At 43.5% G+C, this 10,216-nt stretch overlaps 1 pseudogene; it reads left to right on the top strand.

The window, feature by feature from the left end:
• The first annotated feature begins 428 nt into the window (after positions 1-428).
• Positions 429-3,411, top strand: LOC119326657 (annotated as a pseudogene).
• Positions 3,412-10,216: the final 6,805 nt, after the last annotated feature.

Genomic DNA, 10,216 nt, shown 5'->3' with positions numbered 1-10,216 from the left:
ATCCGATAACATTCATATTCGCATCGTACTCGTTTCGGAAATATGAAAATGGAAGTGGTAAGAGCAATATCCGATCGGCCGATCCATTTCCACCCCTATTATCGACCCATGTACATGCCCAAAGGACTCTTAGTATTAGGTGCGATCCCATGAAAAATCCTAAGAGTTGAAGTGGAGAGGCCATCTCAATCCTTTAATTTTCTTATTTCTTTGTTTTGAAAATCCACCGAATGAGCCCTTAAACTGTCGATGTATATGCAGGCCCCACATATGAGGCCTGCACTGTTGTCTTTCCATGGATAGTCAACACTTCTTATCTTCACGGTGCACTAGTTACGTGCAAACATTTGTAGTTTTACACCATAGACCATAGTACCATACAAAGCTCTTGCTCACTTGGCCGCCAGCGCGCTAGCTTCAATTAAACCATGTCGTCGTTATCTTCATCGTCCGCCTCAGCCTCGGCGCTGCCGCCTCACGTGGTTGAGGACTGCCTCGGCGTCGTGCAGCTCCTCAGCGATGGCACGGTGATGCGTCCCACGCGAAGCTTCCTTTCTGATCCGCCAGTGCATGATGTCCGCCGCGACCTGTCCGTCCAGTGAAAGGACCTTGTCTACGACGAGGCCCACCGCCTCCGTCTCCGCATGTACAGGCCGACGACATCCATCGGCCTTACCGGCGGAGGCGAGAAGAAGCTTCCGGTGCTTGTCTACTTCCACGGCGGCGGCTTCTGCATCGCCAGTTTCGAGCACCCCAGCTTCCATGCCGTGGCCCTTTGGATCGCCCACGACCTCCCGGCCATCGTGCTCTCCGCGGACTACCGCCTCACCCCCGAGCAACACTACTAGGAAAAGGCCTGCTAGTGGCGCACCTGTTTTGCCTACTAACAAGTGCGCCATTAGTATGCCTTCCAGGGGCCATATTTACTCATATGCTCTGGCTTACTAATGACGCACTTGTAGATGATGCGCCATTACTAACAAAATTTTTTCAATTTTTTTCAGAACTTTTTTTCAAAAAAAAATCAATTTTTTTTGTTTTTTCTTAATCTCAGGTCACTATGGCTTTATCTCGAGTCAATATGCTTAATCTCAAGTCAAGTCACACTCCGTGGTCAAACTTCCCAAAAGGTCACCCATCCTTACCGGCGGAGGCGAGAAGAAGCTTCCGGTGCTTGTCTACTTCCACGGCGGCGGCTTCTGCATCGCCAGTTTCGAGCACCCCAGCTTCCATGCCGTGGCCCTTTGGATCGCCCACGACCTCCCGGCCATCGTGCTCTCCGCGGACTACCGCCTCACCCCCGAGCAACACTACTAGGAAAAGGCCTGCTAGTGGCGCACCTGTTTTGCCTACTAACAAGTGCGCCATTAGTATCTGCTATACTAATGGCGCACACGGTGCGCCATTAGTATGCCTTCCAGGGGCCATATTTACTCATATGCTCTGGCTTACTAATGACGCACTTGTAGATGATGCGCCATTACTAACAAATTTTTTTCAATTTTTTTCAGAACTTTTTTTCAAAAAAAAAAAATCAATTTCTTTTTGTTTTTTCTTAATCTCAGGGCACTATGGCTTTATCTCGAGTCAATATGCTTAATCTCAAGTCAAGTCACACTCCGTGGTCAAACTTCCCAAAAGGTCACCCATCCTCACGCTACTCTAGCCCAAGCACGCTTAACTTTAGAGTTCTATCCAACCCAAGCACCAGCTCACTTAACACACACTTGTTGATATATCGAGCATATCAATCCTATTAAACCTTGTTGATGTCTAGGACTTTGTTCATGTTCATGCGTGTGGTGAAATTTTGAAAAAATATTTCAAACTTCCGTTCATATTACGTATCATATTTTGAAAAAAATTCCCCCAAAAAACCGAAACTATTTTTTTCTGTTACTAGTGGCGCACCTAGCAAACGGTGCGCCATTAGTAAGTTTGAATTTTTTTGAATTTTTTTGCCTCTAGACCTTGAAAGCCCCATAACTTTTTTTTCTGTTAGGTTTTTGAGGATTTTGAAAAATGTTTAATGGGGTTCCCCAATTAAATTCGGATGTAACTTTTTGAGTAGATGATTTTTCATATAAAAAACTTTTTAATCCGAGTTCGTATGCAAAAGTTATGCCCATTTTACAAATTCCAGAGAGATTTTGCAAATAAAGTCGAAATTCATATTTGTAAATTTTCCCAACAACTAGACCACATATCACATGAAAAACTTATTTCCTTTTATTTTTTGACATTTCCATCATTTTCTTTTATTTTTTTTAAACTAAAAAGGCGGTCCAAGGGGGGGAGGGTGCATTCGGTGGAATTTTTGGTCAAAGTTAGTAATGGCGCACCACACACACGGTGCGCCATTACTAACTTTGAAAAAAATAAAAAAATAGTTAGTAGTGGCGCACCGAAGGTGTGGTGCGCCATTACTAGTTAAACTAGCAATGGCGCACTATCCCCTGGTGCGCCGTTACTAGTTTTGAAAAAAATTGTTAGTAGTGGCGCACCATGTATGTGGTGCGCCATTAGTATTTGGATTTTAATGTCGTATCTATATATGGTGCACCACTACTATATATAGCAGTGGTGCACCACACATGTGATGCACCATTAGTGTCCATTTCATCTGTAGCTGTTTTCCTAGTAGTGCAGCGCCTCCCCGCGGCCCACCATGACGGGGAGACCGTCCTCTCGTGGTTACACCGCCACACTGTGTCCGGCTCCGTTGCCGACGCGTGGCTCGCCGAGTCAGCTGACTTCGACCGAGTGTTCGTCTGGGGCGACTCGTCCGGTGGCAACATCTCTCACCACATCACCGTCCGGTACGGCTCCGGCAGCCTCGATATAAACCCGGTGCGTATCGCCGGGTGTGTCCTGCTCAGTCCATACTTCGGCGGGGAGGAGAGGATGGCGTCGGAGGCGTGTTCGCCTGCCGACGTGCTCATGAGCCTTGCGCTGTTCGACCAGATGTGGCGGCTAGCGCTGCCGGTGGGGGCGACGAGAGACCACCCGGCGGCGAACCCGTTTGGCCCCGAGAGCGCGTCGCTCGATGACGTCGCGTTCCCACCGGTGCTCGTCCTAAACGCCGAGCATGACCTGCTGCGTGACCGGACCGCGGACTACGTCGCGAGGCTGAAGGCCATGGGGAAACCCGTGGAGCTGGTGGAGTTCGATGGGCAGGAGCACGCGTTCTTCGTCTACGAGCCATGGGGCGCTGCGGCGGACGAGCTGATCCGAGTGGTGCGGAGGTTCGTGCACGGCGGCGCGCCGGACACGGCGGCTGCCTTGTCTGGAAGTCCGGAATTACTCCCTCCCTAAAAAATATGGAGTATATAAGAGTGTTTAGTGTTAATACTACTACTTTTTTGCAGACATCTTTAGTGTACAACTTATTAGAGCCTAACGCGTGCTTTGCCCCTCAATTTTTCAATCGTGGGAATACCTTTGTTTTCACTCTAGCATGTTATTATGGTCGTTTGTTTCATTATGGTTTTATCAGCATTGGCTTGAACTATAATTATGTTCTGATCTATATCATGTGGGATGTTGTTAAAGATGATATTTGTTCCGAGAAGAGAGTGAAATTATTCCACATGTGGTTGTAGTGCCGTTACACGTTTCGACCTCAGTGGCAGCTAGTGTTGATTGTGTGAGCCCCTTGGAAGGGAAAGTCCCCAACTACTCAGGAGCTCAGCATGAACAGTAAATTTGAGAAAATAAAACATTCTAAAATTCTGATTTTTGGTAAACTTTAACAAATGTTTTAAGAGCCTGCAATTTTTCACTTTGAAATGACATTCGTGGAAGTCGTAGAAAAAAAACACAAAATCAACACTTCAAAATGCTTTTGAAAATGGCATCTTTTTAGCATCGATTTTGTTTATTTTTGCCACTACTTCCACAAATGTGATTTCATGATGAAATTTTACAAGCATTCAGAACATTTGTCAATGTTTTGCGCAAACAAAATTTAGAACCTTTTGAACTATTTTCATTTTTTTTACGATTTTACTATTCATACGGGCTCATTTGAGTTCGAGCTGAGAATAGTTGCGTCCTCTTGGAAGCTCATATTCCACGCTGAAATGATGCAATTGTTGTTATAACGCTCACATGGGCTGGCCCATGACTCTCGCTCGCTCAGATCGTCTCTTTGCACCGCTCGCTCATTTGTTTTATTTTTCGCTCGCTCAAAAACAATCGGCTATCGTTCGTTTATTTGAAAACGTTCCTTAAATCAAAAGATGTTCATGGATTTATAGAAAATGTTACAAACTAAAAAAACTCATAATTTTAGTAAACTTGTTCCCGAATCTAAAAATATTCGTGGACCTCAAACAATGTTCGCAAATTTGAAAAAATGTCTGCAAGTGTTCATAGACATTAAAAATGTTAGTGAACTCTAAATTTATTCAAGAACTTAAAAAATATTAATGAATTTCAAAACTCGTCAAGATTTTTATTAAATGTTCAAGAATTAAGATGTGGAAATAACAAACAAATAAATAAATAACAACCAGGAAAAGGCAAAAAATTAGACCAGTAGAGAAAAGATAAAAAAGAAAGAAAAAAGCCCAAGAAATACCTTCTACAACCTTCTCAAAACAGGGAAAACCGGCTGGTGAATTATGACTATATACATATGAGCACATATGCTTTACTCTGAACCTGCGACACACCCCCTTACAAATGGCCCCCATAGAGACCATCACATAACAGATCACACCAGGAGGCTCCAGATAGAGAACTTAGTATCCGAATAAAAAATGCTCAATGTGTATTTAACAAATGTACACCTTGTTTTTAAAAATGTTATACAACATGTATTTGAAAAATGTTGATCTGAATAAAAAATGCTCAATGTGTATCTGAATGAAAAAATGCTCAATGCAGCAATGAGGATAAACCTCATATCAGGGATCCAATCCGCATCATTGTTACTAACATTTTCAACTTAGTTTTCTCTAGGAACACATATAAAAAACATAGGAAAGCTATAACACGAGCTATTGATCTACAACATAATTTGCAAAATACTACCAGGACTAAGTTCATGATAAATTAAAGTTCAATTAATCATATTACTTAAGAACTCCCACTTAGACAGACATCTCTCTAGTCATCTAAGTGATCACGTGATCCAAATCAACTAAACCATGTCCGATCATCACGTGAGATGGAGTAGTTTTCAATAGTGAACATCACTATGTTGATCGTATCTACTATATGATTCACGTTTGACCTTTCGGTCTCCGTGTTCCGAGGCCATATCTGTATATGCTAGGCTCGTCAAGTTTAACCTGAGTATTCCGCGTGTGCAACTGTTTTGCACCCGTTGTATTTGAACGTAGAGCCTATCACACCCGATCATCACGTGGTGTCTCAGCACGAACAACTTTCACAATGGTGCATACTCAGGGAGAACACTTCTTGATAATTAGTGAGAGATCATCTTATAATGCTACCGTCAATCAAAGCAAAATAAGATGCATAAATGATAAACATCACATGCAATCAATATAAGTGATATGATATGGCCATCATCATCTTGTGCTTGTGATCTCCATCTCCGAAGCACCGTCGTGATCACCGTCGTCACCGGTGCGACACCTTGATCTCCATCGTAGCATCGTTGTCGTTTCGCCATCTATTGCTTCTACAACTATCGCTACTGCCTAGTGATAAAGTAAAGCAATTACAGGGCATTTGCATTTCATACAATAAAGCGACAACCATATGGCTCCTGCCAGTTGCCGATAACTCGGTTACAAAACATAATCATCTCATACAATAAAATATAGCATCACGTCTTGACCATATCACATCACAACATGCGCTGCAAAAACAAGTTAGACGTCCTCTACTTTGTTGTTGCAAATTTTACGTGGCTGCTACGGGCTGAGCAAGAACCGTTCTTACCTACGTATCAAAACCACAACGATATTTCGTCAAGTTAGTGCTGTTTTAACCTTCGCAAGGACCAGGCGTAGCCACACTCGGTTCAACTAAAGTTGGAGAAACTGACACCCGCCAGCCACCTGTGTGCAAAGCATGTCGGTAGAACCAGTCTTGCGTAAGCATACACGTAGTGTCGGTCCGGGCCGCTTCATCCAACAATACCGCTGAACCAAAGTATGACATGCTGGTAAGCAGTATGACTTGTATCGCCCACAACTCACTTGTGTTCTACTCGTGCATATAACATCTATGCATAAAACCAGGCTCGGATGCCACTGTTGGGGAACGTAGTAATTTCAAAAAAAATCCTACGCACATGCAAGATCATGGTGATGTATAGCAACGAGAGGGGAGAGTGTTGTCCACGTACCCTCGTAGACCGAAAGCGGAAGGGTTAGCACAACGTGGTTGATGTAGTCGTACGTCTTCATGGCCCGACCGATCAAGCACCTAAAGCACGGCACCTCCGAGTTCTTGCACACGTACAGCTCGATGACGTCCCTCGAACTCCGATCCAGCCGAGTGTCGAGGGAGAGTTCCATCAGCACGACGGCGTGGTGACGATCTTGATGTTCTACCGTCGCCGGGCTTCGCCTAAGCACCGCTACAATATTATCGAGGAGGACTATGATGGAGGGGGGCACCGCACACGACTAAGAGATCAAGAGATCAATTGTTGTTGTGCCTAGAGGTGTCCCCTTGCCCCCGTATATAAAGGAGCAAGGGGGGAGGGGGCGGCCGGCCAGGAGGGGGCGCGCCAAGGGGATTCCTACTCCCACCGGGAGTAGGACTCCCTCCTTCCTTGTTGGAGTAGGAGAAGGGGAAAGAGGGGGAGAGGAAGAAGGAAAAGGGGGCTGCGCCCCTTGTCCAATTCGGACCAGAGGGGGGGGGGCGCAGGCCTCCTTCCTTTTGGCCTCTCTCCTCTATTCCCGTATGGCTCAATAAGGCCCATATACTCCCCGGCGAATTCCCGTAACTCTCCGGTACTCCGAAAAATACCCGAATCACTCGGAACCTTTCCGAAGTCCGAATATATTCGTCCAATATATCGATCTTTACGTCTCGACCATTTCGAGACTCCTCGTCATGTCCCCGATCTCATGTGGAACTCCGAACTCCTTCGGTACATCAAAACTCATAGACTCATAATATAACTGTCATCGAAACCTTAAGCGTGCCGACCCTACGAGTTCGAGAACTATGTAGACATGACCGAGACACGTTTCCGGTCAATAACCAATAGCGGAACCTGGATGCTCATATTGGCTCCTACATATTCTACGAAGATCTTTATCGGTCAAACCGCATAACAACATGTTGTTTCCTTTGTCATCGGTATGTTACTTGCCCGAGATTCAATCGTCGGTATCACAATACCTAGTTCAATCTCGTTACTGGCAAGTCTATTTACTGGTTACGTAATGCATCATTCCGTAACTAACTCATTAGCTACATTGCTTGCAAGGCTTATGGTGATGTGCATTACCGAGAGGCCCCAGAGATACCTCTCCGACAATCGGAGTGACAAATCCTAATCTCAAAATACGCCAACCCAACATGTACCTTCGGAGACACCTGTAGAGCTCCTTTATAATCACCTAGTTACGTTGTGACGTTTGGTAGCACACAAAGTGTTCCTCCGGTAAATGGGAGTTGCATAATCTCATAGTTATAGGAACATGTATAAGTCATGAAGAAAGCGACAAAAACATACTAAACGATCAAGTGCTAAGCTAACGGAATGGGTCAAGTCAATCACATCATTCTCCTAATGATGTGATCCCGTTAATCAAATGACAACTCTTTTGTCCATGGCTAGGAAACATAACCATCTTTGATAAACGAGCTAGTCAAGTAGATGCATACTAGTGACACTATGTTTGTCTATGTATTCACACATGTATTATGTTTCCGGTTAATACAATTCTAGCATGAATAATAAACATTTATCATGATATAAGTAAATAAATAATAACTTTATTATTGCCTCTAGGGCATATTTCCTTCAATATTGCCATGCAACTTTCCACCGTTCCGTTCATCATGACACACATCATCATTGTCATATTGCCTTGCATGATCGTGTAGTTGACATCGTATTTGTGGCAAAGCCACCTTCATATCACTCTTGATTCATTGCCCATCCCGGTACACCGCCGGAGGCATTCATATAGAGTCATATCTTGTTCTAGTTTTGAGTTGTAAATAAATAGAAGTGTGATGATCATCATTATTAGAGCATTATCCCTTATATAAAAAAGAAAGGCCAAATAAAAAAAAGGAAAGGCCAAAAAAAGAAAGTCCAAATAAAAAAAGAAAGGCCCAAAAAAAGAAAAGGGGGACAATGCTACTATCTTTTTCCACACTTGTGCTTCCAAGTAGCACCATGTTCTTCATATAGAGAGTCTCATTTGTTGTCATTTTCATATACTAGTGGGAATTTTTCATTATAGAACTTGGCTTGTATATTCAAACGATGGGCTTCCTCAAAATGCACTAGGCCTTCGTGAGCAAGCAAGTTGGATGCACACCCAATAGTTTCTTTTGTTGAGCTTTCATACATTTATAGCTCTAGTGCATCCGTTGCATGGCAATCCCTACTCCTCATGTTGACATCAATTGATGGGCATCTCCATAGCCCATTGATTATCCTTGTCAATATGACACTTTCTCCTTTTTTGTCTTCTCCACACAACCTCCATCATCATATTCTATTCCACCCATAGTGCTATATCCATGGCTCACGCTCATGTATTGCGTGAAAGTTGAAAAAAGTATGAGATTGCTAAAGTATGAAACAATTGCTTGGCTTGTCATCGGGGGTGTGCAAGATGAGAGCATTTTTGTGTGACAAAAATGGAGCATGACCAAACTATATGATTTTGTAGGGATGAACCTTCTAATGCCATGATATTTTGAGAAGACATGATTGCTTTGTTAGTATGCTTGAAGTATTACTATTTCTTATGTCAATATAAACTTTTATTTTGAATCATTTGGATTTGAACATTCATGCCACAGTAAAGAAAATTACATTAAGGATTATGCTAGGTAGCATTCCACATCAAAAATTCTGTTTTTATCATTTACCTACTCGAGGACGAGCAGGAATTAAGCTTGGGGATGCTTGATACGTCTCCAATGTATCTATAATTTTTGATAGTTCCATGCTATTATATTACCTGTTCTGGATGTTTATGGGCTTTACTCTACACTTTTATATCATTTTTGGGACTAACCTACTAACCGGAGGCCCAGCCCGAATTACTGCTTTTTTTTGCCTATTTCAGTGTTTCAAAGAAAAGGAATATCAAATGGAGTCCAAACGGGATGAAACCTTCGGGAGCGATCTTTTTGGAACAAATGCCAACCAGGAGACTTGGAGTGGACGTCAAGCAACAAATGAGGCGACCATGAGGGTGCCCCGCATGCCCCCTAGGGGTGGGCACGCCCCCACCCTCGTGGGACCCTCGAGCTTCAACCGACGTACCTCTTTTGCCTATATATACTCCCGTACCCTGAAAACATCAGAAGCGACCACGAAAACCTAATTCCACCGCCGCAACCTTCTGTATCTGCGAGATCCCATCTTGGAGCCTTCGCCGGCGCTCCGCCGGAGGGGGAATCAACCATGGAGGGCCTCTACATCATCTCCAAGGCCTCTACGATGAGTTGTGAGTAGTTTACCACAGGCCTTCGGGTCCATAGCTATTAGCTAGATGGCCTTTTCTCTCTCTTTGAATCTCAATACAAAGTTCTCCTTGATTTCTTGGAGATCTATTCGATGTAACTCTTTTTGCGGTGTGTTTGTCGAGATCTGATGAATTGTGGGTTTATGATCAAGTTTATCTATGAGAAATATTTGAATCTCCTCTGAATTCTTTTATGTGTGATTAAGTTATCTTTGCAAGGCTCTTCGAATTATCAGTTTGGTTTGGCCTACTAGATTGATCTTTCTTGCAATGGGAGAAGTGCTTAGCTTTGGGTTCAATCTTGCGGTGTCCTTTCCCAGTGACAGCAAGGGCAGCAAGGCACGTATTGTATTGTTGCCATCGAGGATAAAAAGATGGGGTTTATATCATATTGCATGAGTTTACCCCTCTACATCATGTCACCTTTCTTAATGCATTACTCTATTCTTCATGAACTTAATACTCTAGATGCAGGTAGGAGTCAGTCGATGTGTGGAGTAATAGTAGTAGATGAAGAATCGTTTCAATCTACTTGTCATGGACGTGATGCCTATATACATGATCATGCC

The sequence above is a fragment of the Triticum dicoccoides genome, chromosome 6B (genome assembly GCF_002162155.2).
Source record: "Triticum dicoccoides isolate Atlit2015 ecotype Zavitan chromosome 6B, WEW_v2.0, whole genome shotgun sequence".
In the NCBI taxonomy this organism is placed as follows: Eukaryota; Viridiplantae; Streptophyta; class Magnoliopsida; order Poales; family Poaceae; genus Triticum; species Triticum dicoccoides.
The sequence above is the reverse complement of the archived record's forward strand: the minus strand, read 5'-3'. Positions and strand labels throughout refer to the sequence as shown.